At 49.0% G+C, this 27913-nt stretch overlaps 1 pseudogene; it reads left to right on the top strand.

Moving 5' to 3' along the window:
• Positions 1–27074, top strand: part of LOC137545314 (immunoglobulin superfamily member 3-like) — a 37415-nt pseudogene extending 10341 nt beyond the window's left edge.
• Positions 27075–27913: the final 839 nt, after the last annotated feature.

The raw sequence follows: 27913 nt of genomic DNA on the forward strand, positions 1-27913 counted from the left end.
TCTTCACACACCATGGCAAACAAACCAGGCCCTCACCAGGAAGAGCCAAAGCTGCTCTCTTTCCTGGAGGCCATTTGGCCTTATTTAATCCCTGTGGGACTCCCGTTGGTGTGTGGACAGCAGAAAGCTGTGCATAGCTCCAAGTTAAGTATCCACTTCTGTGCAGGCGTGAGCCTTGTAAAGGACCATATACCACAAACCGTTATACTAACAGTACAGCCAACATAATGCGGAGTGCCCATAGCTGAATGGAGCGGATGACACCACTCAATATAAATCCACCTCCTTGGTTAATCAGATCAACTTTATTGTGAGGAAAAAGACAACGCCAACGTTTTGAGACCACTCATGGTCCCTTCTTCAAGGCCTAATGGTGGACAGGATGAATCCTCCTTGCAACGATGTAAATAGTCCAAACGGTGGTGGCAACATGTGGCCTGCAAGTGAGTATTTCAAGCTGGATTCCCTCTGTCCATACTCCTTTTGGATTGGAGTTTTATTTGGCAGTGCACACCAGCACACAATAAGGTTGATAGAATTACCCAAGGAGGCGCGGAGGGCCTTGTATAGCTGGGTAACAACAGTTAACGTAACAGAGGCGCCAGTAAGTACAAAATGTATAAAAACTGTTTAAAAATAGAGCTAGTGGTGGACTTACCTCTACATTGATGACCCAAACAGTCAATTTCAGAAAACTCCTTTTATTTTTCACTTAAAAAAACTACAAAATGCGTCGCGTTTCGCGGGACACAACCCACTTCCTCGGGGAAGAAGTTAGGACCTGAGCAAGGGTCTCTGTGCACACATTGTCTACCCTTGGTGGGGGCTGTCACCTCCTTTCTTCACCACAGAGAGTGACTTCTTATCCCGAGTGGCGTCGGTTTATTTTCCCCACCAGCCAGTACAGTGGTTGCCGTAGCGATAACAGTGACCTGTGAGTATATTTCCATCTAAATTATCCTATACTTTCTGGTAATATACTGCACTATATTGGACTCTCGGTTGTCTCCTCCTCTTTGTTTTACGAGCTTGTATAGCTGGGTACACACCATGCAATATTTACTTCAGATCTGTTTCCAATCGAGAAAAAGATTGTATCGCACAAGAAATTGTACAGCCCACTGATTGCCATTGGCCAATTCCAGCTCGATTGCAAGTAGATAGGACATGTTGGACAATCTGTCACAATACTGGCTATCGTACCGTGTGTATGTCCAATCTTTGATCGATATCCAATCAGAAACATGATCAGAAATCAGAATGTGTACAAATTGCACACATGTGTAGGCTAGCTTTCTTCTATAGCGGATTGATATCAGATCTGAATATTGATCTGATCAGTTGCTCGTATAGAATCTGAAGTAAGAGTTGCGTAGTGCGTACATAGCTAAAGTGACACAGCAGAGTATTCTGAGTATAATGAAGGTAGTTTCTCAGCATTGTGGTAGCTGCATGTGAGCAGGAAATACAGAGACCACGGACAGGTTTAGGTATATTTTATATATGTGTGTCACCCACAACCACGGCCTTCCTGTACGCTGTAGCTGCAGTTATTGCCTATTATATTTCTTTGCATCAGCCTCTCTATAGCGATGCGTTCATAATTCTGAAGGTGATAGTTTCTCTAGTATATCTGTGATCTCCTGAATGTCTTGTTGGGTTTTTGTTGGATAAATTATCTTCTTTCCCTCCTTTCTCATTAAGTTCTACCGAACACCCTGAAGGTGGAAATGCCCCAGAAGACCATGGAGAGAGCAGAAGGAACTTCTCTAGAGATGACCTGTGAGGCCTCCATAGCTTCCACCCAGCACACCCACCTGTCTGTCTCCTGGTTGCTCTCCACTGACCAAGACTCTGAGATCCTGAGCCTGTCCAGAGACTTTGTCCTTGTCCCAGGTCTGGCCTTCTCTGATCGCTTTACCTCTGGAGATGTACGCCTGGATAAGCTTAGTGACACCACCTACAGGCTGACCGTTCACAAACTCCGCACATCAGATCAGGGCAAGATCTTCTGCAGAGGGTCAGAGTGGATTGAGGATCCTGGTGGGATGTGGACCAAGATCACAGAGAAGGACTCTGAGAAGACCATTTTAAAAGTGGTAGCAGTGAAGGGTGGGTATTCAGTGAGTTAAAGCTGGACACCTGAGTGAACCTAACATCCGTGGAGAGGCAGAACATGAAGTGGTGTACATGCAGGCCATGTGCACCAATTCATATCTGCATGTAGGCTATGTGCAGAAAGACCCATCTACATGTAACATACAAACACATGTACCCTACTTGAAGACACATATCTGCATACAGGCCATATATAACATAGACCCTTATATAGCAGTGCTTGAAACTTTGTGAACCTTTTTAAAAACATCTATATTTTAAATGAATGTGACCTAAAACATCAATGAATCTTTCAACAAGTCCTAAAAGTAGATGAACAATACCGAGTGAAACACAAATTATTACTTTGTGTCTTAACACTTTCCTTTAAAGTGATGGCACAGTAACTGTACAGGCCTAAACCAGAACACCTCCACCATCATGTTTCACAGATGGTCTTATGCTGGAATGCAGTGTAACAACTCTCTTCATTCATCTAAAATGTTCTATCTTGGCTTCATCGATCCACAAAACATCCTTCCAGTGTCCTTCTGGGTTCTTCACATGATTTTTAGCAAACTGTAGATGGTCAGCAATGTTTTGGGGGGAGTGCAGTGGTTTTTACTTTTCTACCCTGCCATACACACCATCTCTGTTCAATCATGATGGACTCTATGTGAGGCAGGCTTTCAGTTGCCTAGCAGTTACCCCGGGTTCCTCTGTAATCTCGAAAACCTACAAGTCAGACAGTTGGAGTTATCTTTGATGGTTAGTTGAACACTTCTGGGTAAGCTAACATTCCCTTTATCTGTCTGGTAGGTCACAACCTTCCACCATGTCCATGTGTGGACACAAATCCTTCCTTCCATGTTTGTGATTATCCTTCTCATCACGTATCTTCTCAGATCCTTCCCACCATGTGTGTGACTATCCTTCCCATTACATGTGGTCACAGATTCCTCTCACCACCACATGTGGTCTGACTCAGACCCCTCCCACCATGTGTGTGACCGACCTTCCCCCAAATGCGGTCACAGATACTTCACTGGGCATGGGTGGTCCAAGATCCCTCCTCCACAAAAGGAATGGGACGTTCTGTTAGCTGTATTGTGGTGGAATCCTCCTGTCCTGTCTCTGGTATCTTGTCCTGGATTATAGCTAATGTTATGTCTCGTTCTAGGTGAAGATTTTGAAGTCCGTATTGAAGCTTCAGACTCAGTCCTCACTGAAGGGTGGCCCCTAAAGGTCATCTGCTCCATCACCCACCTAAGTCCTGACAGTGGACAGTTCCAGGTCTCTTGGCTCCAAGGTGGTGACATTGTGGCAGTTTGGGGAGTGTCTGGGGTGGCCACACTAAGGAAGGATTATGACACCAGACTGGCTCTGCAGAGGAGGAACCTGACATCCTGGACTCTACAGATCAGTCGGGTGAGGTTAGAAGATGGGGGCTCGTACTCCTGTGAGGTCACCGAGGAGACCAGCAAGAAGAGGCATGTGACTAAACCAACCTCTGTGGAGGTGAAACTGCCAGGTGAGCGTATAAAACACAAAGACATAATCATAATTATACAAAACAATGCTGAGAGGAGTTCCTTGTGTGTTTCACATGGTCTGATACAGAAATAGATGATATAGACATCATAGAATCAGAGCTGGAGAGTGTGGAATTCTGGGAAACAATAGCAGCGTTCAGTGCCAGGCTCTGATAGAAAAAGCCATAAAATGTAGAATGTATAAATTAGGGAGATAAGCTATAAATATCCCAGAATGTATAAATTACGGAGATAAGGTGGTCAGAATATTATATATCAACCATGACATCACATTATATATTTTTAGCATTGATTAGGAAAGGAAGTAGGCATGAGACATTGTAAGACCTCAGTCTGCTAACAGAAAGTAGGTGTGAGCAATTGTAAGACCTCAAGTCTGCTAACAGGAAGTAGGTGTGAGCAATTGTAAGACCTCAAGTCTGCTAACAGGAAGTAGGTGGGAGCAATTGTAAGACCTCAGTCTGCTAACAGGAAGTAGGTGTGAGCAATTGTAAGACCTCAGTCTGCTAACAGGAAGTAGGTGTGAGCCATTGTAAGACTCCAGTCTACTAACAGGAAGTAAGTATGAGCAACTGTAAGACCTCAGTCTGCTAACAGGAAGTAGGTGTGAGCCATTGTAAGACTCCAGTCTACTAACAGGAAGTAAGTATGAGCAACTGTAAGACCTCAGTCTGCTAACAGGAAGTAGGTGTGAACAATTGTAAGACCTCAGTCTGCTAACAGGAAGTAGGTGTGACCAATTGTAAGACCTCAGTCTGCTAACAGGAAGAGGATGTAGGCAATTGTAAGACCTCAGTCTGCTAACAGGAAGAGGTTGTGGGCAATTGTAAGACCTCAGTCTGCTAACAGGAAGTAGGTGTGAGCAATTGTAAGACCTCGGTCTGCTAACAGGAAGTAGGTGTGACCAATTGTAAGACCTCAGTCTGCTAACAGGAAGTGACTGTAAGCAATTGTAAGACCTCAGTCTGCTAACAGGAAGTAGGTGTGACCAATTGTAAGACCTCCGTCTGCTAACAGGAAGTGACTGTAAGCAATTGTAAGACCTCAGTCTGATAACAAGAAGTAGCAGGCTGCAATGGTCTCCATCCATAGCTACATAGAGGTCTTTATCGTCAATATCCAGACCTAATACTTATAATTTACAATATTCCGTGGGATTGCTTTCAGAATTTGCCTCATTCAGTTTTGGGTTGGACTTTGACATTTTTTAGTTTTTGGGAGGTTTGAGCTATTGGAATACACAGCTCATTATTTTAGTTAATATTTTTCATGATATTATTGATACTGTTTCCACATGCCACGTATTTCACCTGTCTGCGCACTTCTGTGTCCCTCTCGATGTAGAGATCGTGTCGCCGGTGGTGAAGCTGGGACTAGAGTCACCTCAGGTCAATGAAGGAGAGTCGGTGAAGTTTCCATGTTCTGTTTCGTCAGCCCCTCCCCCAGGTTCCTTCAGTTGGTTCCACACAGTGGCATCAGGTCGTGGGACTCACGTGGCCTCCATGCTGCAGGACGGACAGCTGGTGGTGGGGGAGGAGTACAAGAGCCGCCACAGCAGAGGCCTCCTAATAGTCGAGAAGGAGAGTTCTGGAATCGCCACGCTGATGCTGGACGATGTGGTGGAGGCGGACGCATGACAATATGTCTGCCGGGTCAATCACACAACGCAAAACTATGATGGGGGAAAGGAGAGCGTTACCACCACTGAGAGCAACACCGTCCAGCTGCGCGTCCAGCGCCTTGGTAAGAGCTGCTGGTTCCGTGCCTGGCAGGGGGTGGGGCTAGAACTGGCCTTGGCAAGAAAAGTGAACATTAGTGTAATGATCTGCTCAGCTGGCTGCACAGGCAGACAGCTGTTTGACCATTCCTCTAGTCTGTGGGCTGCAGGTCTCTGGAAGAGAGAACTGTCTTTTCTTTGCAAGTTCCAGACCTGTTCTGCTGCTGAGGGATTTGCATACATTGGCTATACAAATCACCTAGCTGCCTCCTTTGTAGGCTGGCAGTATAAAAAGCTATGTTTTCCCAGAGTCCTTTGCTGGTCATCCCTTCAGGGTTTGTTGAAACACTCCTAGAGTGTCAGCCATGCTATTTCTTGTCAAAGTTATCTTAGAGTAATTCTTGGGACTGCACTGGGCAGCTTCCCTAGTGCAGTTAGATTGTTATCTGTTTTGTCTGTATTGCCTCTCTGCTGCGATTGTCCTGTCGCCAACAGTGGGCGTCAGGAAATCGTTCTGTCTGTCTGGGGGTGCTAACCAGAGCAGCGGTTGCTACTGGTAGCCCCTTCTGTTTATCTTGTTTGGATCGCACTAGCCTCTAGCGGTAGTGGCTGTGGATCCTTCTGATCTGCTTTCTTGGAGTATAGCTGGAGCAGCGGTTGCTACCTGCTATCTCATCTGCCTGTCTTGCTTGGATGCCACTAGCCCCTAGCGGTAGCGGCGGTGGATCCTTCTGATCTGCTTTCTTGGAGTATAGCTGGAGCAGCGGTTGCTACCGGCTATCTCATCTGCCTGTCTTGCTTGGATCACACTAGCCCCTAGCGGTAGCGGCTGTGAATCCTTCTGATCTGCTTTCTTGGAGTATAGCTGGAGCAGCGGTTGCTACCGGCTATCTCATCTGCCTGTCTTGCTTGGATCGCACTAGCCCCTGGCGGTAGCGGCTGTGGATCCTTCTGATCTGTGTTCCTAAACCCGGATCACACTCGCTCTGACGGAAAGAGCAATGGATCTCTCCTCTCTTATTCCTGTTTTCCGTTTGCCTGTCTTGTCTGATACGAACGCTTGCTGTAGGCTCGGTGAGGTAACCGTTAAGCAAGCACTCATGTCCTCTGTTTCGTGTTTGTCTGTCGGTGGTTAGTTAGGCGTGCTTGTCTCTGTTGCGCTTAACGTGCGGAGATCGCGCTGTAAGCGCGTTCGCTGTTGCGAATGAGTGCGGTGTTCGCGTTTAGTTCACGTTTGTTATTTTTGTTATTTTCTCATTGTCGTTTGCTGTGCCTTTGCTACTCTTGAGTTCTGTTCTGATCAGTCTTGTGTCACTTCTGGCGATCGCCTTTCTCGCGATCGCGTTCTTGCTTTTGTTTCTGCTGATGTGTGTTCACCGTCGCAGGGTCGCGACTAGATTGGTGAACACACATTCATCCTGTATCTGTGCTCTTTTTCTTTAAGGGCTGTTCAGCCCCGCATTGTCTTAGATCTGTACAATGCCCATCTGGCATTTGTGGCTGTGCAGAGGCTGTGCTCGTGGGCACTCCACAGCGCCATCTGCCGGTGGGAATTGCCCTCTGCTGGTGCATTGCACCTAGCCTGGGTTCACCCAATTATATGCTTGTGGAGGGTTTTCGCTGTGTCAGTGCGCATCTTGTGCGCTGACCGTGAAAACGATTCTGCAAACGTTACAATTAGTCTATGACTTCATCAGCCTGTATTTCTGGAACTACTGATCATATTGACATGCAGTTTTCAGGGGTGGTTATCGCTGATTACGCACTACTATCATCCTACACTCAGATCATAATCCCCACCCACGTCACAAACGTCCATTAAGGTGTCCATTCCAGCCACAGTGAGGGGAGTATTAGCCAGGTTTTATTTCTGTCCGTGGTCCTTCTGTAGCGGGTTTTCCCCCATTTCCTGTACAACAGGAGCACAGACAATAGATAAGAGAGATAATGACGCAATACACGACAGAGCAGTCAGAGTGAGATGGAGAGCAGTGCCCTTGGTCTGCGCTGAGCTGTGGGATTCCGGATCTCTTGGGGATGGTCGGGGGCATATACAGGAAAGAGGGGGCCCTGCCGGCTGCCTCGGCCAAGAGCCATCCAGCATGTTCACAAGGCTTCAGTCTACTCTTCTCCAGATAAAACTGAAGCAAAAGTTCTGGTTGGAGAAGCAAACACATAAAACAACCTTTTAATCAGAAATCATGATGTATTTCTTCTGTTTAAATCAGGCTTGCGGTGGGAGTGGCTGTGGGGAGTAGGGGGTGGTCCTTAGCTGACAATGGAAGAGGCATACAGCTGAGGATAACTTATGAGGTGTCACCTGATGATGATGTCATTAATAGTTGAAAGAACCAGAGGGGGGGACAGGGAGTGGCAGCCCACCCTATTTAATGATGTGCATCCCTGTAGAGGGGTCCCTTCAGTATGCGCAGCACATTACAGATCCTTATAGGCGTGTCTTTCATGTGTGCAGCCATGATGTTAGGTGTGCAAAGCATGCTTGGCTTTCTAAGAACAACACCCAGCACTGGCTGCATGTCTGGAGGCCCCCTACATATAGTTGAGCAAAGGTCCATGGGGTTTTCATTGTTTCCAATTGTCCCTCCGTCAATAGAGCCTGCTATTCACTGTAATACCTTGTTAGTCACAACTCATGTCTCTCCATCCTCCTCTCTCCACAGACTCCACCCTCACTCATGACTCTCCACCCTCCTCTCTCCACAGACTCCACCCTCACTCATGACTCTCTCCCCTCTTCTCTCCACAGACTCCACCCTCACTCATGACTCTCCACCCTCCTCTCTCCACAGACTCCACCCTCACTGTCACACTCATGACTCTCCGTCCTTCTCTCTCCACAGACTCCACCCTCACTCATGACTCTCCGCCCTCCTCTCTCCACAGACTCCACCCTCACAGTCTCACTTATGACTCTCCACCCTCCTCTCTCCAGACTCCACCCTCAGTCTCACTCATGTCTCTCCGCCCTCCTCTCTCCACAGACTCCACCCTTACAGTCTCACTCATGTCTCTCCGCCCTCCTCTCTCCACAGACTCCACCCTCACTCATGACTCTCCGCCCTCCTCTCTCCACAGACTCCACCCTCACAGTCTCACTCATGTCTCTCCACAGACTCCACCCTCACAGTCTCACTCATGTCTCTCCACCCTCCTCTCTCCACAGACTCCACCCTCACTCATGACTCTCTGCCCTCTTCTCTCCACAGACTCCACCCTCACAGTCTCACTCACGACTCTCCACCCTCTTCTCTCCACAGACTCCACCCTCACAGTCACACTCATGACTCTCCACCCTCCTCTCTCCACAGACTCCACCCTCGCAGTCACACTCATGACTCTCCACCCTCCTCTCTCCACAGACTCCACCATCACAGTCTCACTCATGACTCTCCAGTCTCCACCCTCCTCTCTCCACACACTCCACCCTCACAGTCACACTCATGTCTCTCCACCCTCCTCTCTCCACAGACTCCACCCTCACAGTCTCACTCACGACTCTCCACCCTCTTCTCTCCACAGACTCCACCCTCACAGTCACACTCATGACTCTCCACCCTCCTCTCTCCACAGACTCCACCCTCGCAGTCACACTCATGACTCTCCACCCTCGCAGTCACACTCATGACTCTCCACCCTCCTCTCTCCACAGACTCCACCCTCACAGTCTCACTCATGACTCTCCACCCTCCTCTCTCCACAGATTCCACCCTCATAGTCTCACTCATGTCTCTCCGCCCTCCTCTCTCCACAGACTCCACCCTCACAGTCTCACTCATGACTCTCCACCCTCCTCTCTCCACAGACTCCACCCTTGCAGTCACACTCATGTCTCGGAACTCCAAGGCCACGCTGGGTGACATGGCCACTCTCAACTGCAAAGCCACAGGATTAAGACTGCAGAATAAAGTCCTCACTTGGTCATGGAGCTTCCAGCCTTTAACCGACCAACGTGGTACTTACCAGAGCCTCATTCAGGGGTCTTGGAAGGGAAGCCTGACCTGGGGCGAGTCACTGCCCAACTTCCAGGGGAAGGCACAATTCTCGGTATCTGGAACCTCATCCACCCTGAGGATACACAACATCCAGAGACAGCAGGCGGGATCTTACCAGTGCATCATTGAGGTCCTGAACCTGCAGAACGGGGCAGCCATAGCTGTCAAGTCCTCCAACATCGTCTCCATACATGTCCAGCTACCAGGTACGGTCACAGTTCCTGACAGTGTCCACCATACATGTCCAGCTACCAGGTACGGTCACAGTTCCTGACAGTGTCCACCATACATGTCCAGCTACCAGGTACGGTCACAGTTCCTGACAGTGTCCACCATACATGTCCAGCTACCAGGTACGGTCACAGTTCCTGACAGTGTCCTCCATACATGTCCAGCTACCAGGTACGGTCACAGTTCCTGACAGTGTCCTCCATACATGTCCAGCTACCAGGTACGGTAACAGTTCCTGACAGTGTCCTCCATACATGTCCAGCTACCAGGTACGGTCACAGTTCCTGACAGTGTCCTCCATACATGTCCAGCTACCAGGTACGGTAACAGTTCCTGACAGTGTCCACCATACATGTCCAGCTACCAGGTACGGTCACAGTTCCTGACAGTGTCCACCATACATATCCAGCTACCAGGTATGGTCACAGTTCCTGACAGTGTCCACCATACAGTTCCTGACAGTGTCCACCATACATGTCCAGCTACCAGGTACGGTCACAGTTCCTGACAGTGTCCACCATACATGTCCAGCTACCAGGTACGGTCACAGTTCCTGACAGTGTCCACCATACATATCCAGCTACCAGGTATGGTCACAGTTCCTGACAGTGTCCACCATACAGTTCCTGACAGTGTCCACCATACATGTCCAGCTACCAGGTACGGTCACAGTTCCTGACAGTGTCCTCCATATGTGTCCAGCTACCAGGTAGGGTCACAGTTCCAGACAGTGTCCTCCATACATGTCCAGCTACCAGGTAGGGTCACAGTTCCTGACAGTGTCCTCTATACATGTCCAGCTGCCAGGTACGGTCACAGTTCCTGACCATGTCCCCATACGTGTCCAAATAATGTGTAGACAGGTTTCTGTCCTCCCTGATGATGTGCCACCACCCAACTTAGAAGATAAACTGCATGTGAGGACATCACTTATGGTGGCCTCCTTCTTTCCTCTTCTGCAGATCTGAAGCTACAACTGGACGCCACCTCTGATACAGAATCAGAATCAGAAACTTTATTTCGCCAAGCACGACTGGGTCGTGCCCGGAATTGGGCTTGGCACTTACAGGGTACTGATACACGGTACACAGTAGTTACAGATAGAGGACATGCAGTAGTAACAGAACATTATACAGAAAAACAGAGCATTAAAGAACATGTATGCAGAGGGAGACAATGGCATAAGTTACAATACAATAAAAAAACAACCAAAAAAAGTACGCTTGAGCTATGTGCAAAGTGCCTCAGTGCGTCTTGGTATTTTGGGGTGGGGATAGGCATTTCCATGGCGAGAGTTCAGGAGGTTGACAGCAGAGGGAAAGAAACTGTTCTTATGTCTTGAGGTCCTGGTGTAGATGGATCGGAACCGGAGCTTCCGGCTCGAGGGGAGCTGATTAAAGAAGCGGTAGCCTGGGTGTGAGGGGTCGTTGGCGATCTTTAATGCTCTGGTGTTCAGCCTGGAGTGGTAGAGGAGGTCCAGAGTGGGAAGGGATCTTCCGATGATCCTCTCTGCAGATTTGATGACCCTCTGCAGTTTGAGCTTGTCGCTGGCGGAGGAGCTGGTGTACCAGACCAGGATGGAAGAGCATAGGACGGATTCGATCGTGGCTGAGTAGAAATTTGTCAGCAGTTTTTGGGCCATACCGAACTTTTTCAGTTGGCGGAGAAAGAAAAGTCTCTGTTGGGCTTTCCTCTGTGTTGAGGTCGTGTTGGTGTTCCACCTCAGGTCATTGGAGATAGTTGTGCCCAGTAGGCGGACACTGGGGACTCTTTCCACTTCCATGCCATCCATGTGGATTGGAGGCGGGGTAGAAGCGCTCCTCCTGAAATCAACAATCATCTCCACCGTTTTTGCTGTGTTTAGGACCAAACCGTTCTCTCTGCACCAGCTGCATATGCTTTCGACCTGGTGGCGGTACGCCTTCTCATCGTTTTTGGTGATGAGACCCACAATGGTCGTGTCATCGGCAAATTTGATTACTTTTACCGAGTCCGAAGTGGATTTGCAATTGTTCGTATACAGAGAGAACAGGAACGGCGACAGGACACAGCCTTGTGGGGCCCCTGTGTTGGTGATCCTAGGTTGTGAGGAGATGGTGCCTAACCTAACGACCTGGGACCTGTTGGTGAGGAAGTCCGTGATCCACAGGCGTAGGGTGGGGTGGACTCCTAGCGCAGCGAGATTGTCCTGAAGTATTTTAGGGCTGATAGTATTGAATGCTGAGCTGAAGTCCAGTAGGAGGATCCTGGCGTAGGAGTCCGGTCTATCCAGGTGATCATAGACGTGCTCCAAGCAGATGTTGATGGCGTCATTTGTGGACCTGTTCGCTCTGTACGCGAACTGGTGCGGGTCCAGCAGTCCCTCAGTAGAGTGCTTAAGGAGAGGTAGCACCATGCTTTCAAAAGCTTTCATGATCACGGATGTAAGTGCCACGGGCCTGAAGTTGTTGAGGTCGAGGATGCCCTGCTTTTTGGGGACCGGGATAATGGCAGACCTCTTAAAGCACGCAGGAACTTTGCCTTCCTGGAGGGACCTCGTGAAGATGGAAGAGAGGGTGGGAGCGAGCTGGCGAGCACAGGTTTTCAGGCAGGCTGGCGACACACCGTCCGGACCTGAGGCTTTCCTAGCATTTAGCCTTAGCAAGTGTTTCAGTACATCCTCCTCCCTCACTGATGGTGGGGGTGAGTAAGGGCCTAGGGCTACCGTGGCAGATTGTGCAGGTGGCTGTGGGAGTCCTGCAGGTGCTGGCTGACTCTCGAATCTGCAGTAGAAGTCACTGAGACTCTCGGCAAGCTCAGAGCTCGGTGTGGCGTGCTGAGGGGGGGGCTTGTAGTTGGTGGCAGCCTTCAGTCCCTTCCACACGGCTCGTGAGTCGTTTGAGGAGAGGTTCTGTTCCAGCTTTTCCGCGTAGCCCCTCTTAGCGGACCTCAGTTCTCTGTTTAGGTCGTTTCTTGCCTTCTTGTATTCCACCTGGTTGCCGGACTTATGTGCGGCTTCTTTGCTACGACGTAGTTGTCGTAGTCTTTTTGAGAACCACGGTTTATCATTTGGATACAGTTTGAAGGTTTTTGTTGGGATACAGGAGTCCTCACAGAAGCTAATGTACGAGGATACATTGTCTGCCCACTCGTCCAGGTTAGGCGATTCCAGCGCCTTCCAGTCTGTGCAGTCAAGGCAGGCCTGAAGTTGAAGTTTAGCCTCACTTGACCACACTTTGGAGGACTTAGTGACAGGTTTTGAGGTTTCCAGGCGCCTTTTATAAGTAGGTACCAGGTGGATGATGCAGTGGTCAGATGAGCCTAGGGCTGCCCACGGTGTCGCTTTGTATGCATCCTTCAGGGCCGTGTAGCAATGGTCGAGGGTGTTGGCACTCCTGGTGGGGCAGGTGATGTGCTGATGGAAGCGGGGCAGCTCTTTGCGGAGGTTTGCCTTGTTAAAATCCCCCAAGATAATGAACAGCGAGTCCGGGAGGGCCGTCTCCCACTGCATGATGGTATCACTGAGATCACGCAGGGCAGCATTTACCTCTGCATCAGGAGGGATATACACACCCACGAGGACGTAGGAGGAGAACTCCCTGGGCGAGTAGGTTGGCCTGCAATTGATGAGGAGGAGTTCAAGTTCTGGTGTGCATTTCTTGGCCAGTACAGAGGTGTTTGAGCACCAGGCGGAGCTGACGTAGAAGCAGATGCCACCCCCTTTCTTCTTCCCAGAGAGGGTGCTGTCCCGATCTGCTCGGATGAGGCTGAAACCTGGGAGCTGGAGGGCACTCTCAGGGATGTCGTCGTGGAGCCACGTTTCAGTAAAGCAAAAGACTGGGGTGTTGTTACCGAGTTCCCTCTTGTCGCTGAGGAGTCTCAGCTCATCTAGCTTGTTGGGGAGGGAGCGGACGTTAGCGAGGAGGACCGCAGGGATGGCTGACCGCAGGCCCCTCCTCTTCAGCCTCGCCCGGACGCCTGAACGACAGCCCCTGCGGCGCTGGCTAAAGGGAGGCCAGGGCGCAGAAGCAGTGATTTCCTGGACGTGGCTCCCAACAGAGTTGTACAAGAGCCCGTCCTCCGGGTGTGCGGCTGTGATATGTTCCCATTTCAGGAGCTGAGCTCTGGAGTAGGTGGTACGAGGGGGGAGGGGTAGCATATGGGGCATGGATGGTAAGCAAAACTTGTGCAGGCGAGTGCGATAACTGACTATCAGCAGTGTGACACAGATGTAAGAGGCGAGTGCAATAACAGTCTATCAGCAGTTGACACAGATGTAAGAGGCGAGTGCAATAACAGTCTATCAGCAGTGTGACACAGATGTAAGAGGCATGTGCAATAACAGTCCATCAGTGGTGTGACACAGATGTAAGGGGCATGTGCAATAACAGTCCATCAGCAGTGTGACACCGATGTAAGGGGCATGTGCAATAACAGTCCATCAGCAGCGTGACACAGATGTAAGAGGCATGTGCAATAACAGTCCATCCGCAGTGCGACACAGATGTAAGGGGCATGTGCAACAGACCATCAGCAGTGTGACACAGATGTAAGGGGCATGTGCAGTAACAGTCCATCCACAGTGCGACACAGATGTAAGGGGCATGTGCAAATAACAGTCCATCAGCAGTGTGACACAGATGTAAGGGGCATGTGCAATAACAGTCCATCCGCAGTGCGACACAGATGTAAGGGGCATGTGCAATTAACAGTCCATCAGCAGTGTGACACAGATGTAAGGGGCATGTGCAATAGCAGTCCATCAGCAGTGTGACACAGATGTAAGGGGCATGTGCAATAACAGTCCATCCGCAGTGACACAGATGTAAGGGGCATGTGTGGTAACAGTCCATCAGCAGTGCGACCCAGATGTACGAGGAGAGTGCAATAACGGACCTTCAGCAGCAGTGTGACACAGACGTAAGGGGCATGTGCAATAACAGTCCATCCGCCGTGCGACGCAGATGTGGAGGCGAGTGCAATAACAGTCTATTGGCAGCAGTGTGACCCAGATGTAGGAGGCATGTACAACAACAGCCCAACCGCAGAGTGCCCCGGGTGCAAAGGAATGTGCACTAGATAACATCAGATAACATCAGTGGGACACCATCGCACGCACCTAAAAACAACCAACAGCCCCTTTCAGCAGTGCAGCACAATCCATAAACTGGCAGCAGTGCACCTTAGATGCCCACAGCAGTGCAAAAGGCAGTGATAGGTGCACTCAGCTGATCCCAGTGCTGATCCGGCCCCAGTACCCAGCAGTTCCCACAGAGGCCCCCGGAATGTGTGGCGGGGCCCAGAACCAGAAGTCTCACCTGGTGGCAGGAGTCTTGGTGCAGTGGAAAGTCGGATCCGCTGTGAGAGGTAGCCTCCTGAGATGTTGTTTCGGCTACCTTGGAAGTGCAGGAGGCGGTGGGCCGCAAGTACAGCCAGATGTCGGCTGAGGAGCGGTCTGGGCTAGAGCACTGCGTCCGGGCATCCGTGGAGCTGCAGACCGGGTTGCTCCACGTGGGTGGCCTCCTCACGTTCTTGGTGCCGGTGCGGGTGAGCTTGAGCTGGTGCCCGGCCGTGGATGGTCAGCGGATGGTCAGCGCCAGCAGATGTGTTGGTGGAGGAGCACGTGGACAGCACGTGGGCAGCAGCTGCTCTGGGGTTGCGTAGACCGCGCAGCTGACCTGAGCTGCCTCGAGCGGAGTGTGATGGCCGAGCGGAGTGTGATGGACGGCAGCCGGGGGGAATATCCAGGAGGCCGTGGCCGGACAGGGCTGCTGGCGCTAGCGTCAGACTTGCCGGGGAGGACTCTCTGCGCAGCGGGGAGATCCGTTCCCTATACGCTAGCTGCGTGGGTGGCCTGGCAGGGCCCGAGTCGCCGGCGAGAGTGGATCCCGGACCGCTCTGTAGGAGGGCACTGGCGGCGTGAAGAAGTAGTCGGCTGCTGTAGGAGGTTCGGCGGTGTCTTGCCTGATGCTTGGCCGCTGCTGGGAGCCTGACGCCCGGGGGGGCTGTAGCGGGTGGCGATCTTGGTGGAGGTAGGTGGCTGGGCTACCTAGAAAAAAAAACTAAAAACTATCTAAAACTAACTACTACTACTAACTACATACTAGAAAACAAAAGAAAACTGGCTAAGGGAAGCGAAATGAAGCAAAGTAAAGTATCAAAGTATCAGAGAGCTGGGAGCTCATGTGTGCCGTGGCAGCTAGTTCAGCGCCATGACTGTTAACTGTTACATTGCAGCTGACCCCTGGCCAGGATGAGGCCATGGTGACCTCCTGTAGAATCCTGGCATGGACTCCAGGCACCAGCCTCAATGTCACCTGGTTTTTCCAACCACCCACATCCTCATCTTTGGTGGAAATTCTGAGAGTAGACGGTGAAGGTGTGATCATCCATCCATCTCATGCCCGTTTTATCGCTGGACGATCTGGCCGTGACACCTTCTTCTTGAGGCTTCTGAGACCTGGACCTGGGCAGGTGGGGGCCTTCAGCTGTGTGGTAGAAGAATGGCTATTGGAGGAACAGAGTGGTTGGACCAAACTGGGAGAGAGGAGATCCGGAGCCACGCGGATCACATTCAGGGCTTCAGGTTAGAGGATACTCCACCCTTACATGATGAGGGCATAAACTATTATCATTATTATTATTATTTTCGAAATTTTGCGTTACTATAATTACGCATGCGAAATTTGCTATTACGATGCGAAATTATGGTAGCGTAATTGCCATTAAAATCGTAATTGAAAATACCGTAAGCGTAATTTTCAACGCGTAATTTCGCGTTTCGTTCATAGCGTAATTTCGCGTTAAACCATAACGTAATTTCGCGTTAAACCATACCGTAATTTCGCATTTCTTCGTAATTTTGCGAATTTCGCAATTACTTGTTAGCTATAAAAAATTACTTGTTCACATTAGCCAATCAGAAGCGAATCAGCGGTAGTCAGACGAACACTAACAAATTTTCGCATATAAACGCTTTTTCGCGTTAAATAATGTAAAAACTAAGCATGCGCAGTTCAAGGGTGTAAACTACGCTTACAAACGGTTGCATGCAAGGCAAACGTAATTTCGCGATACCCACTGTAATGCGAAAATTACGCGAAAATTACGCTTACGCGGAATTTCGCGAAATCCTTCTTCATTACGATTATGTACTTATGGCCATAATCGTAATTATACTAATTACACGAAATTTCGCGAAATCGTAATTAAGTCATTACGCTCATCTCTAGATACTTCACCCAGCCCCACCCAACATGACAAAGACACAGGACTGCAATTTACCGTGGAAAAATTAAAGGCCAAAGCAGCCCTTAGTCTTTATTGAATAACTAACAATAATAGAAAATTGGGGGAGGGGTCTGGAGGTACAAATTAAAAGTATTATTAACCGTAGGGAATGCAGCACCTAGTACCGGCCCCCGCCGCGAAGAATCTCTGTGGGCCTTGCTCCACCCACCCTATTTGAATCCCCTTTTCCCGCCCGTCCAGCCCCCTTTCTCTCCCCATTGGCCAGCCACCAATTCCCGTCACACAGGGATTTTAACCCCTGCCAGGATGGAGGCAAGTTTCACCCCATCATGTCCGCCCACCCTAGGCCCTGCGGCCCCCCGGTACGTGCTCTGCTGAAATGTACATCTGATGGAACAAGGATGGAGGAGATCGCCTGCTCCTTGCCACGTGCTTCAACATTGATGAGCTCATTGATGAGGGTCACTTCCTGTGGTGTCACCAGGACAGGAAGTGAGGTAAATAAAATCCTCAGGGGCTCCATCCGTTTCTATACTCTATTCAGAAAATAATTTGGCTAGAATTCCTTGAAGATCCGAAACTGAAGAGATATGTGCAGGCAATAATTTAGGTACGTGTAGGCTGTAGGCAGTGAACGGGGTAAATTTGGATTGTGCTTACTACAAGAAAATGTATGCGTGCTCAACACCAAGCTTAACCCTTACAAGTCTGGCTGTGCAAATCTGGCTAAATTGGCTTATCATGAGGCATTGCTCATGTAAAAATGCATTTGCTTTCGCATGCCAAACTTTGCAGGGTCAAAAACTAATAGTCGTCCGCTCCACCCAGCCTCCCCCTCTGGGGTAACACTGTGGTCCCTAGGCAGTGAGAGAGCCTGGGGCCCCGCAGTCCCCCCGGTTGTATGGGGGCATTGGGAAGCCTCCCCGTGGCGCTCCTGGATAGTGCTATGTAGCATGAACTAATACCCGCAGGGCAACCGCTTCGCGGTATTAGTTTTTGACCCTGCAAAGTATGGCATGCGAAAGCAAATGCATTTTTGCATGAGCAGGGCCGGTTTAAGCAACAATGGGGCCCCAGGGCAAAATAAACCTGGGGCCCCCCCCCAACATATACCACGGAACAAAAATCGGCATTAAGGGACCTTTTTTGCAGCTGGTATAGTCAAGGTGTGAAGTCCCAATCGGTCGGAGCTCCACATTCTGGCTATCCCAGCCTGCATGGGGGACAAGGGGTTAAAAAGTTTCAGGAGGGGGGACCCCACATAATTTTTTTTTTTAATTCCCACACTAAACATAAAAAAAAAATTGGGAAAATAGGAAAAAATGCCAGGGATCTTCATACAGCCATATTGCGGCTGTATAGCGATCCCTGGCCAAAGCGCTGCAGCTGCGTATAGACCCCCTGGAAACCCCGTCAGAAAATTTATTGCGCTTTCGTTTGATGCATGTAAAATTACACTACCGTTAGGGTTGCTACTAAAAGTGACATTTACAGCATTTAAAAGTATACCGGTACTTTTTTCCTTCAAAACTTTAAAATCGATTTTCTCAAAAACTATAAGGTCTTTTTGAAAAATAGTTTTTTCCTCTTATTCCTAATGATCTCCTTAACATATCCTGCAAATTTAGTGTTTCTAGCATTTAAGGTGGATTTGCTATTAACCATTAAAGTCGGCAGGTTTTTAAAGAGAACCAGAGATGAAGCACCCTCTTGTATTTTACCTTATAAATCAGTGGGAACATGACAGTAAACACCTAATCTGCCCTTTGTTTCATTGTTCTCTGTGTAATCTGACTGTAATCACCTCTGATAAGAACCCCCGACTGAGAAGTCAGGCTGCTCCGTCTAGCTTTGCTACAGAAAGATTATAGCTAAGTCTGTATTCTGTGGTGTTATTTCAAGCCCAAGCCTGCCCCCTTGTGGCTTTGCTATAATGACTCAGCAATAATCATTCCCAGCAAAGCCAGATTTAATTGCTCAGTCTGGGATTCTTCTGACTGCTGTTAACAGACACTTTTAGCAGTGAGGAGGAAACAGAGAGCATGGTAAGTGTTTTCTCTAATGTTCTTACTGATATACATGGTAAAATACACAAGGGTGCTTCCTCTCTGGTTCCCTTTAAATGTGTATTTTTTTTCCTTTGAAACTTTAAAATCAATTTTCTCAAAAACTATAAGGCCGATTTGAAAACTTTTTTTTCCTCTTGTAGCCACTGGGGGCCCCTACAAGCTCTGGGGCCCTGGGGCAGCTGCCTCCTTTGCCTCTATGGTAGCGCCGGCCCTGTGCATGAGCAATGCCTCATGATAAGCCAATTTAGCCAGATTTGCACAGCCAGACTTGTAAGGGTTAAGCTTGGTGTTGAGCACGCATACATTTTCTTGTAGTAAGTAAATTTGGATTGTGTTTGCGGGCAGTTAGAGGGAAAGTGAAACATGAAAGTGCGTGCAGTAAGAGGAAAAGCGAAAGCAAAAAAAAAAAAAAAAAAAAAAGTTTTTGTCCGGCAGGGGGCAGCATATACTGTATTAGTGTGTGTTGCAGCTATACAGCATGTTTTTGGTATGTAGCTACAGTATTTACTGTAGAATAAAGATGCCTGCTAGTAACAGGCTGCTACTCTAAGCTTGGCCAGCAGATGGCAGTGTGTGTATGGACAGTGAGCAAAATATCCCATTATGTACTATGATAATATATTAAAGCAGTAGGATCAGCCATACTATGCCAGGAAAAAAAACACATATATAAATAGATAAATACTTGATCTACTTTCATAACACATGTATTATACTGTCCACGTTTTGATTTCAGTGAATGATATATAGTAAATGACGAGAATTCTGTTCCTGGTGGGGGCCATGTCTTTTGCCCACAGTTAAGGCTAACTCGTGATGTCATTTCTGCCCTTTACTTTTTTCTTGTCTCCTCCAATCGCTGAGTCACCTCAGCCTTGCTTGTAAACACGAGTGAGTAGGGGATTAGGTTTCAGATAAGAAGCTGGCAAGGAAATAAAGGGAAGAGGAGGAATAGATTATAGATAAAAAGAACCCCCAGCATGCAATTCTTTGGCACCGACTACTAAAGGGCCAGTGCTCCTAAAGTATGTGATAACTACAAATCATAACAGCAGAAAAAGTTTTGAAAGTTTTGAATGCAGGATTAGCATCTTTATCACTTAATACACTCAGACCACTTGCTGTTGAAATTTGATTTTTATGGCGACGATACCGCTTTAACTGCATCCTTTGCTTCTGAGTTCTTTCTGGTATCAGTGACTAGGGGTTTGGCAGAGGCGTGGTTAGGGGTGTGGCAGGGGTGTGTCTTAAATTGTCCCTCTTTCTTATCTCAGAAAGTTGGGAGGTACTGGTTAGAGGTAGATAGATAGATAGATAGATAGATAGATAGATAGATAGAAGGTTAGTTAGATATTTGATGGATAGATAGTTGGATAGGAGATTAGATAGATAGATAGATAGATAGATAGATAGATAGATAGATAGATAGATAGATAATGGATGGAGGGATGTATAGATTTTTCCAGTCTTCCTTTCTTGTTTTTCTCTTACAGATACATCTCTGCAGCTCCCTAAACAGAATGTCAGCTCCGCAGTCCAGGAAGGGGAGGATGTAGTGTTGCGCTGCCCCCTGGGGGTGGTACCCAGCTCCACATCACTATTCTCCATCACCTGGTACCAGCAGGTATCGGACAGCTCCGCCCCCGTCCTCCTGCACCGGGCTGGATGGGAGGGGATGACCGAATACTCTGAGGATCTGGGCAGGCGGCTCCGTATGGTGACCCCCGGCCGGGGCAATGCCAGCCTGGTGCTGCAGGGGGTGGGGCAGGAGGATGGTGGGAGGTACTTCTGCCAGGTGGAGGAATGGCGGCTGCAGGAGGGAGAGTGGAAGATGGCGGACTCTGACCAGTCGGGATTCCTGCAGCTCACCGTCTCAGCACCAGGTATGTACCAATTACCCAGAGTTCTCTGCACATCTTCAGGGTGTCACATGATGGAGGCAATAATAATGGCTGCCTGGAAGATCTGCTGATATAATTTATAGAACATTTCGATGCCCAATAACAGCCAATCACGTTCCACCCAAGCAGTGGAATGTGATTGACTAGCGGTCGGAGGCAATGTGATTGTGAAGTGTCTGAGATATTGGATGGTGGGATCTCTGGAGACTTCCATAGGTTTGACTATAGCTTCATTCTGAGATGACCCAAGACAAGAAGAAGCTCAGTAGGTGATCCTGGTGAAAAGGGGAAACCAAAAAAGGAAGATACCAGCTAGGAGCCAATAGTGCCACAAAGACCTTGAAATGATAACAGCTTCTTCTTATACTCACACAGTTTTGGTTGCTTATATTTGCAGCCATTAATAAGGCAGATGGAAGAAGCCCGCCTCCACTCGGGTCGGGGTATCCACCGCCTTGGTGGTTGCTCTCTGGTGAGGTAGTACGTAGGGCCAGTTCAAGTAACAATTGGGCCCTAGGGCAAAATTAGCCTGGGGGCCCCCCAACAGACACCCCCCAATCAAAAAGCATCATTAGAGGCCCTTTGTTGCAGTCAAATCTCCCTCCTGGGCCCCTGAGCTGGCTACTGACCCTCCCCCAATCACCTCCCAACTTAACAGACTCTGCAGAGTCCCAGGGGAGCAACAGCTGAGATGGGGGAGGGACAAGTTGGGGGCCCCTACAGGCTCTGGGGCAATTGCCCATTTTTTCCTACGGTAGCTCCGACCCTGGTAGTACGCTCCTCAATGGTTGGAGAAAGGCCGGGCAAATTCTCAAATCAAGGGGAGAAAACTAAAATACAACTTTCCACAAAGGTGTAAGCTGGATAGTCATTGGGTGAAGGCATCTAAAAAAAAAACTATTATAAAAAACTATAAAAAGGAGAGGAAGAGGTTGCCTAACCTCATCAGATGTCAAAGCCAGTCAAAACTGACTAATATGGAAGGTTTTTATTGCACTATTAGAACATTACGTTTCGCAGGATGATTCTGCTTCCACAGGTCAATAACAGTTTGTGCCTAATGGCTGCAGAGTAACAGGTACGAGTGCCTATAAGAGTACCTGTTACTCTGCAGCCACTAGGAACAAACTGCAAAACGCATTGTGCTAATTGTGCAATAAAAAACTTTCAGATTATTCCGTTTTGACTGGCTTTGTTACCTGAAGAGATAAGCCAACCTCTTCCTCTACTTTTTATAGTTTTTTATAGTTTTTAGCATGTTTTATATTCTTTTAGATGCATCCACCCAATAACTAACAAGATAAGTAGAGTTCCTCCACAGTTTATGCCGCTCCACTTGGGGTAGAGTCTGTGTAATGGGTGTAATAATGGCACCATCTTGGCTCAGGTCACCGAGATTCCCCATTATACTGGCTCATTGCCTTGCCATATCTGGTGTCATTGACCAGAGAGTCTGAAGGCCTCGTCCAGGTTCTGCTGTCACCAGATCCAGCATGGACTTGAGATCTTCCTCCTAACTGTCACCACTCCGGCCTCACAGAGATTATTGAGGAGAGAAAAGTTCAGTATGGTCCTGTGATCGGGATGGCTGACAGAGAACCACTTGGACTCTCTTTTTCCTCATCTTCCATCCCTCACACTTCTGATAGCAAGCTTCAGCCCCGAACGCCAATTCCTCTGGAGGCTTCAGGCCTAGAGATGGTCAATGATGTACAAATAATCCCAGCTGACATGCCATTGTGCAGATATTGGCCCGCCAGTGACTCTGCCTACATATGACATCATGTTGGGATGGGATGAGTTGTTTTGGAGTTACTGTCCAGTTATTGTTTTTTTTTTTTCTGTCTTTTCTCCTCTTCAGAAGTTCGGCTGGAACTGAATGTCAGTGAATTAACCCTCCAGGTGCCAGAGGATTGTGCCATTGCCCTGCCCTGCCAGGTGGTGTCAGTGTCCTCCCCTGGCTCCTCCCTCTCTATCGGCTGGTGGAAGGCTCAGGGCCCTGGGGCCCCAGACTCTCCGCTCCTCAGTGTCAGCCACACAGGGGAATTCACCTACCCTGAGGAGAAGCTGCGTCTGCAGTACGAGCGCCCCGCAGAATTCACCTTCCAGTTGCGGATCCTGCGAGGTCACGTGACGGATAGCGGGACCTATCACTGCCGAGTCCAGGAGTGGCTACCCAGCCCCCGAGGAGCCTGGAGGCTGATGGGAGAGCGCCGGTCCGGGAACATCTCTGTCACTGTCCAGATGGCAGGTATCTCTCACACCATGTGTGTGGCTGGTTATTGTAGTGCGACTGGTGACTTTGGGGGGAAGGGCCAGCAGCTCTGGGGATCTGAATGGATAGAGCAATTCCTCTGGAGGCTTCATGACTAGAGATGGTCAGTAATGTACAAATAATCCCAGCTGATATGCCATTGTGCAGATATTGGCCCGCCAGTGACTCCGCCTACATATGACATCATGTTGGGATGGGATGAGTTGTTTTGGAGTTACTGTGTCTAGTTATTGTTTTTTGTTTCTGTCTTTTCTCCTCCTCAGAAGTTCGGCTGGAACTGAACGTCAGTAAATTAACCTTCCAGGTGCCGGAGGATTGTGCCATCGCCCTGCCCTGCCAGGTGGTGTCAGTGTCCTCCCCTGGCTCCTCCCTCTCTGTCAGCTGGTGGAAGGCTCAGGGCCCCGGGGCCCCAGACTCTCCACTCCTTAGTGTCAGCCACACAGGGGAATTCACCTACCCTGAGGAGAAGCTGCGTCTGCAGTACGAGCGCCCCGCGGAACTCACCTTCCAGCTGCGGATCCTGCAAGGTCACGTGACGGATAGCGGGACCTATCACTGCCGAGTCCAGGAGTGGCTGCCCAGCCCCCGAGGAGCCTGGAGGCTGATGGGAGAGCGCCGGTCCGGGAACATCACAATCACCGTCCAGACTGCAGGTACAACTCACACCATGTTGTAGTGCGCCTGGTGACTGCGGGGGGAGGGGCCAGCAGCTCTGAATGGATAGAGGAATGTCAAGAAAAATATAATTATAAAAGGTGAAAACTGATATTTTACCACATCATCATTATTACAATTGTTCGACGAAATTTAAATCTTATACGCAAAATTTTGTCATTTCGCGAACTTGCATTGAAGTCTATGAGGCCGAAGTTTGAGCCTCATTGGATGATTCGCATATTTAGCAGTGGTGCATTGTGGGAGACGTCATATCCTTACTCCAACCTGAATAATCACAAATACCGTCTGTTTTAAGACGGCAAACTTCTGATTTCCAAAGCCCCCGTATGTGATAGGGAAATGTGTTGTGTGTAATAAGGATAACCCTGGTAATAGAAAAAAGTTTTGTAAAAAAGATCTTATAGTTTTTGAGAAAAAAATATTTTTAAATTTAGAGGGAAAATCACATTTTGATTGTGTATTTTTTTTTTATGATTTTCCCTCCCTCCCTCAGTCAGCCTATCACAGCGATAGGCAGGGATAGACTTCAGCCTATCACTGACGATCGCTCCTGTGTCTCCCAGGGGGACAGCTGTGTCACACGGCTGTCCCCAGTACAGCAATGCTGTAGATCGCAGCACTGTACTATGCTAATAGACGGCGGTTTCGTCATCTAACAGTCTCCGAGCAACGATCGACGCTGGGAGGCTGAAGGCGGGGCAGAGCTCCACCTACCAAGTGGAGATGCGCGCGCATTAGTGTGCGCGATCTCCTGCAAAACCCAGCGCTGCAGCCGCGGTCACGCCCAATGGTGTGACACGGTCTTTAGGTAGTTAATCCATGAAAAAAAAAATGTCCTGAGTCACTTGGTCTAACATCTAAAATTTAAAGTGGAGCTGAACTCTTGCACAGGACAGAAGGAAAACAGAGAGAAATGCACCCTGTATGTATTTAGAGAGTTTAGCCTGTCTAATTACCCCTCATCTACGACTAATCACCACTGTAATTTGATCTCTAAGCTGTGTCAGCTCAGGAATCTCCTCTGCCATGGCAAAGCAGCTAACTGGTAAAACACAGGATGTTGACCCTATGTCTGCTTCCATGAAAGCAGGAAGTAGACACACTGCAGATTTATTGCAGGATTTGTATCGGCTGTAACAAAGAAATGTTTTTTTTGCTAGGCAGGGGACACACTTCAACATGCAAAATCTCAGTCGTTTTTCTGTTTGTTTTGCGTCTCATAGTGATAGCGTTTTCATTTGTGTTTTCCATGTTCAATTTTTACTTTCAGAAATGGGTTATCCTGTGATTTATAAGGCTACTTACACACTAAGACGTCGCGTTTTAGGGGACGTTATGGTCGCATAACGTTCCCCTAACGCAACGCATGGTGGTGCGGGAGAGGACGTTAGAGTGAGCCGCGTTAGGCGGCTCGATCCCTATAAGGTCTCCCAGAGTGGCGCTGATTGGCCGGTGGGACCACGTGATGCGGAGCGAGACACTCCGCATCACGTGGTCCCGCCGGCCAATCAGCGCCCGCCAGTGCAGTGCATATTAAAGCCATGTGCGCGGCTACTGTAGCTGGCTCTCCCCGCCTCCTCTCCGCCCCCCACTGAGCATGTGCAAACAGTCTAACGCGGCTATAGCCGCTAGAACGCCGTAGCATGCTGCACTTTCCGGACAACGTGCAGCGTTACATGTAACGCAACGTGGTCTGTGTGAACAGCCCACTTGTGTTACATTGCTGTGCGTTGGGGGAGCGTTACAGGCTGCACTAACGTGCGCCTGTAACGTCCCACTGTGAAAGCAGCCTTAATTGCAGAGAAATACAGTAGAATTAGGACTGCTCACGGAATGCAGGAATTTTAGATACACGCAGGCAGATTTTTCATGCAAACAAATTTACAAACACAGAATAATTGCGGAGGCTCGTGTGGTCCATGGAAATAAAAGAGAGGCCAATTCTTAAAGAAAATGGGTACTGTCACTTTAAATATTTTAAAGGACACCCGAGGTGACATGTGACATGATGAGACAGACATGTGTATGTACAGTGCCTAACACACAGATAACTAGGCTGTGTTCCTTTTTTTCTTTTTCTGCCTGAAAGAGTTTAATATCAGGTATGTAAGTGGCTGACTCAGTCCTGACCCAGACAGGAAGTGACTACAGTGTGACCCTCACTGATAAGAAATTCCCGTTTATCTCTTTCCTGCTCTTAAGCCATGGTCTGCTAGGAAAGTGTTTTATAGTTAGAATTTCTTATCAGTGAGGGTCACACTGTAGTCACTTCCTGTCTGTGTCAGGACTGAGTCAGCCACTTACATACCTGATATTTAACTCTTTCAGGCAGAGAAAGAAAAAAAGGAACACAGCCTAGTTATTTGTGTGCTAGGCACTTTATCTACCCATGTCTATCTCATCATGTCACATGTCACTTCGGGTATCCTTTAAGTTTCACTAATTGACCCAGGGATAGATTAAAGTGAATGTTTACCATTTTAAAAATAAAAAAAGTCAGATACTCACCTAAGGAGAGGGAAGGCTCGGTCCTAATGAGCCTTCCCTCTCCTCTCCCGGTGCCCGGTCCCGCGCAGGGCAGTATTCGACCAGTTCGGTCAAATACTGCCACTTCCGCAGCCGAAGGGAGGTTTCGGAAGCCTTCGGGAGCACTCGGGCTCCCGAGGACGGGCCGCTCCATAGTACGCATGCGCGAGCGTCCTCTATGACGCACTCGCGCGTGCGTAGTATGGAGCGGCCCGTCTTCGGAAGCCCGATATGCTCCAGAAGACCTCCGAAGTCCCTGCGGCGGCGGACGCAAACGGGGGAGCCAGCGCAGCACCAAGGACACCGGGAGAGGAGAGGGAAGGCTCATTAGGACCGAGCCTTCCCTCTCCTTAGGTGAGTATCTGACTTTTTGATTTTTAAAGTGGTACCCACTGGCTTTAAAGCATGGCAAAACTAGCGAGATGCTGCAATCCAACAATTTTTTTTCTACACAAAAATGTTAAAATAAGTTTGGTTTTTTTCTTATGGTGAGAGTAAAGTGTCTGCGGTGTGTGTTTCCCCCACAGAAGTCCTCTCCTCTCCGATCTGCTCCTCTCCATCCCTCTTCCACTTCCTGGTGGTCTGTGCGGTCCTCCTCCTCTTCCTGCTGCTGCTGGGGGTCCTCCTGTTCTGGGGGCTGAAGATCCGGAGAGGGAAGTCTGGGGGGGCCGGGCAGAGGAACGGCGGGGGTCTGCACTATTCCATGACTGAGAACGGGGGGAGGACGGAGGATAAACCTGATGAGGAGGAAAAGACTGACTCCCCATTCATAACTCAGGACTGAAGAGGACCTGTCACTGACGCCAAGTGACATTACAGTGCGGTGTAACAAGGCTCCCCACCCCCGCCACATCTGAATCCAGAGCAGCAGCAGAGCGCCCAATCAGACTCCACATTCATAACATAGGACTGAAGAGGACCTGTCACTGACGCCAAGTGACATTACAGTACAGTGTAACAAGACTCCCCACCTCCGCCACATCTGAATCCAGAGCAGCAGCAGAGCGCCCAATCAGACTCCACATTCATAACATAGGACTGAAGAGGACCTGTCACTGACGCCAAGTGACATTACAGTACAGTGTAACAAGGCTCCCCACCTCCGCCACATCTGAATCCAGAGCAGCAGCAGAGCGCCCAATCAGACTCCACATTCATAACATAGGACTGAAGAGGACCTGTCACTGACGCCAAGTGACATTACAGTACGGTGTAACAAGACTTCCTAACCTCACCACATCTGAATTCAGAGCAGCAGCAGAGCGCCCAATCTGACTCCACATTCATAACATAGGACTGAAGAGGACCTGTCACTGACGCCAAGTGACATTACAGTACGGTGTAACAAGACTTCCCAACCTCACCACATCTGAATTCAGAGCAGCAGCAGAGCGCCCAATCTGACTCCACATTCATAACATAGGACTGAAGAGGACCTGTCACTGACGCCAAGTGACATTACAGTACGGTGTAACAAGACTTCCTAACCTCACCACATCTGAATTCAGAGCAGCAGCAGAGCGCCCAATCAGACTCCACATTCATAACATAGGACTGAAGAGGACCTGTCACTGACGCCAAGTGACATTACAGTACGGTGTAACAAGACTTCCTAACCTCACC

Source organism: Hyperolius riggenbachi, chromosome 2 (genome assembly GCF_040937935.1).
Source record: "Hyperolius riggenbachi isolate aHypRig1 chromosome 2, aHypRig1.pri, whole genome shotgun sequence".
Lineage (NCBI taxonomy): Eukaryota > Metazoa > Chordata > Amphibia > Anura > Hyperoliidae > Hyperolius > Hyperolius riggenbachi.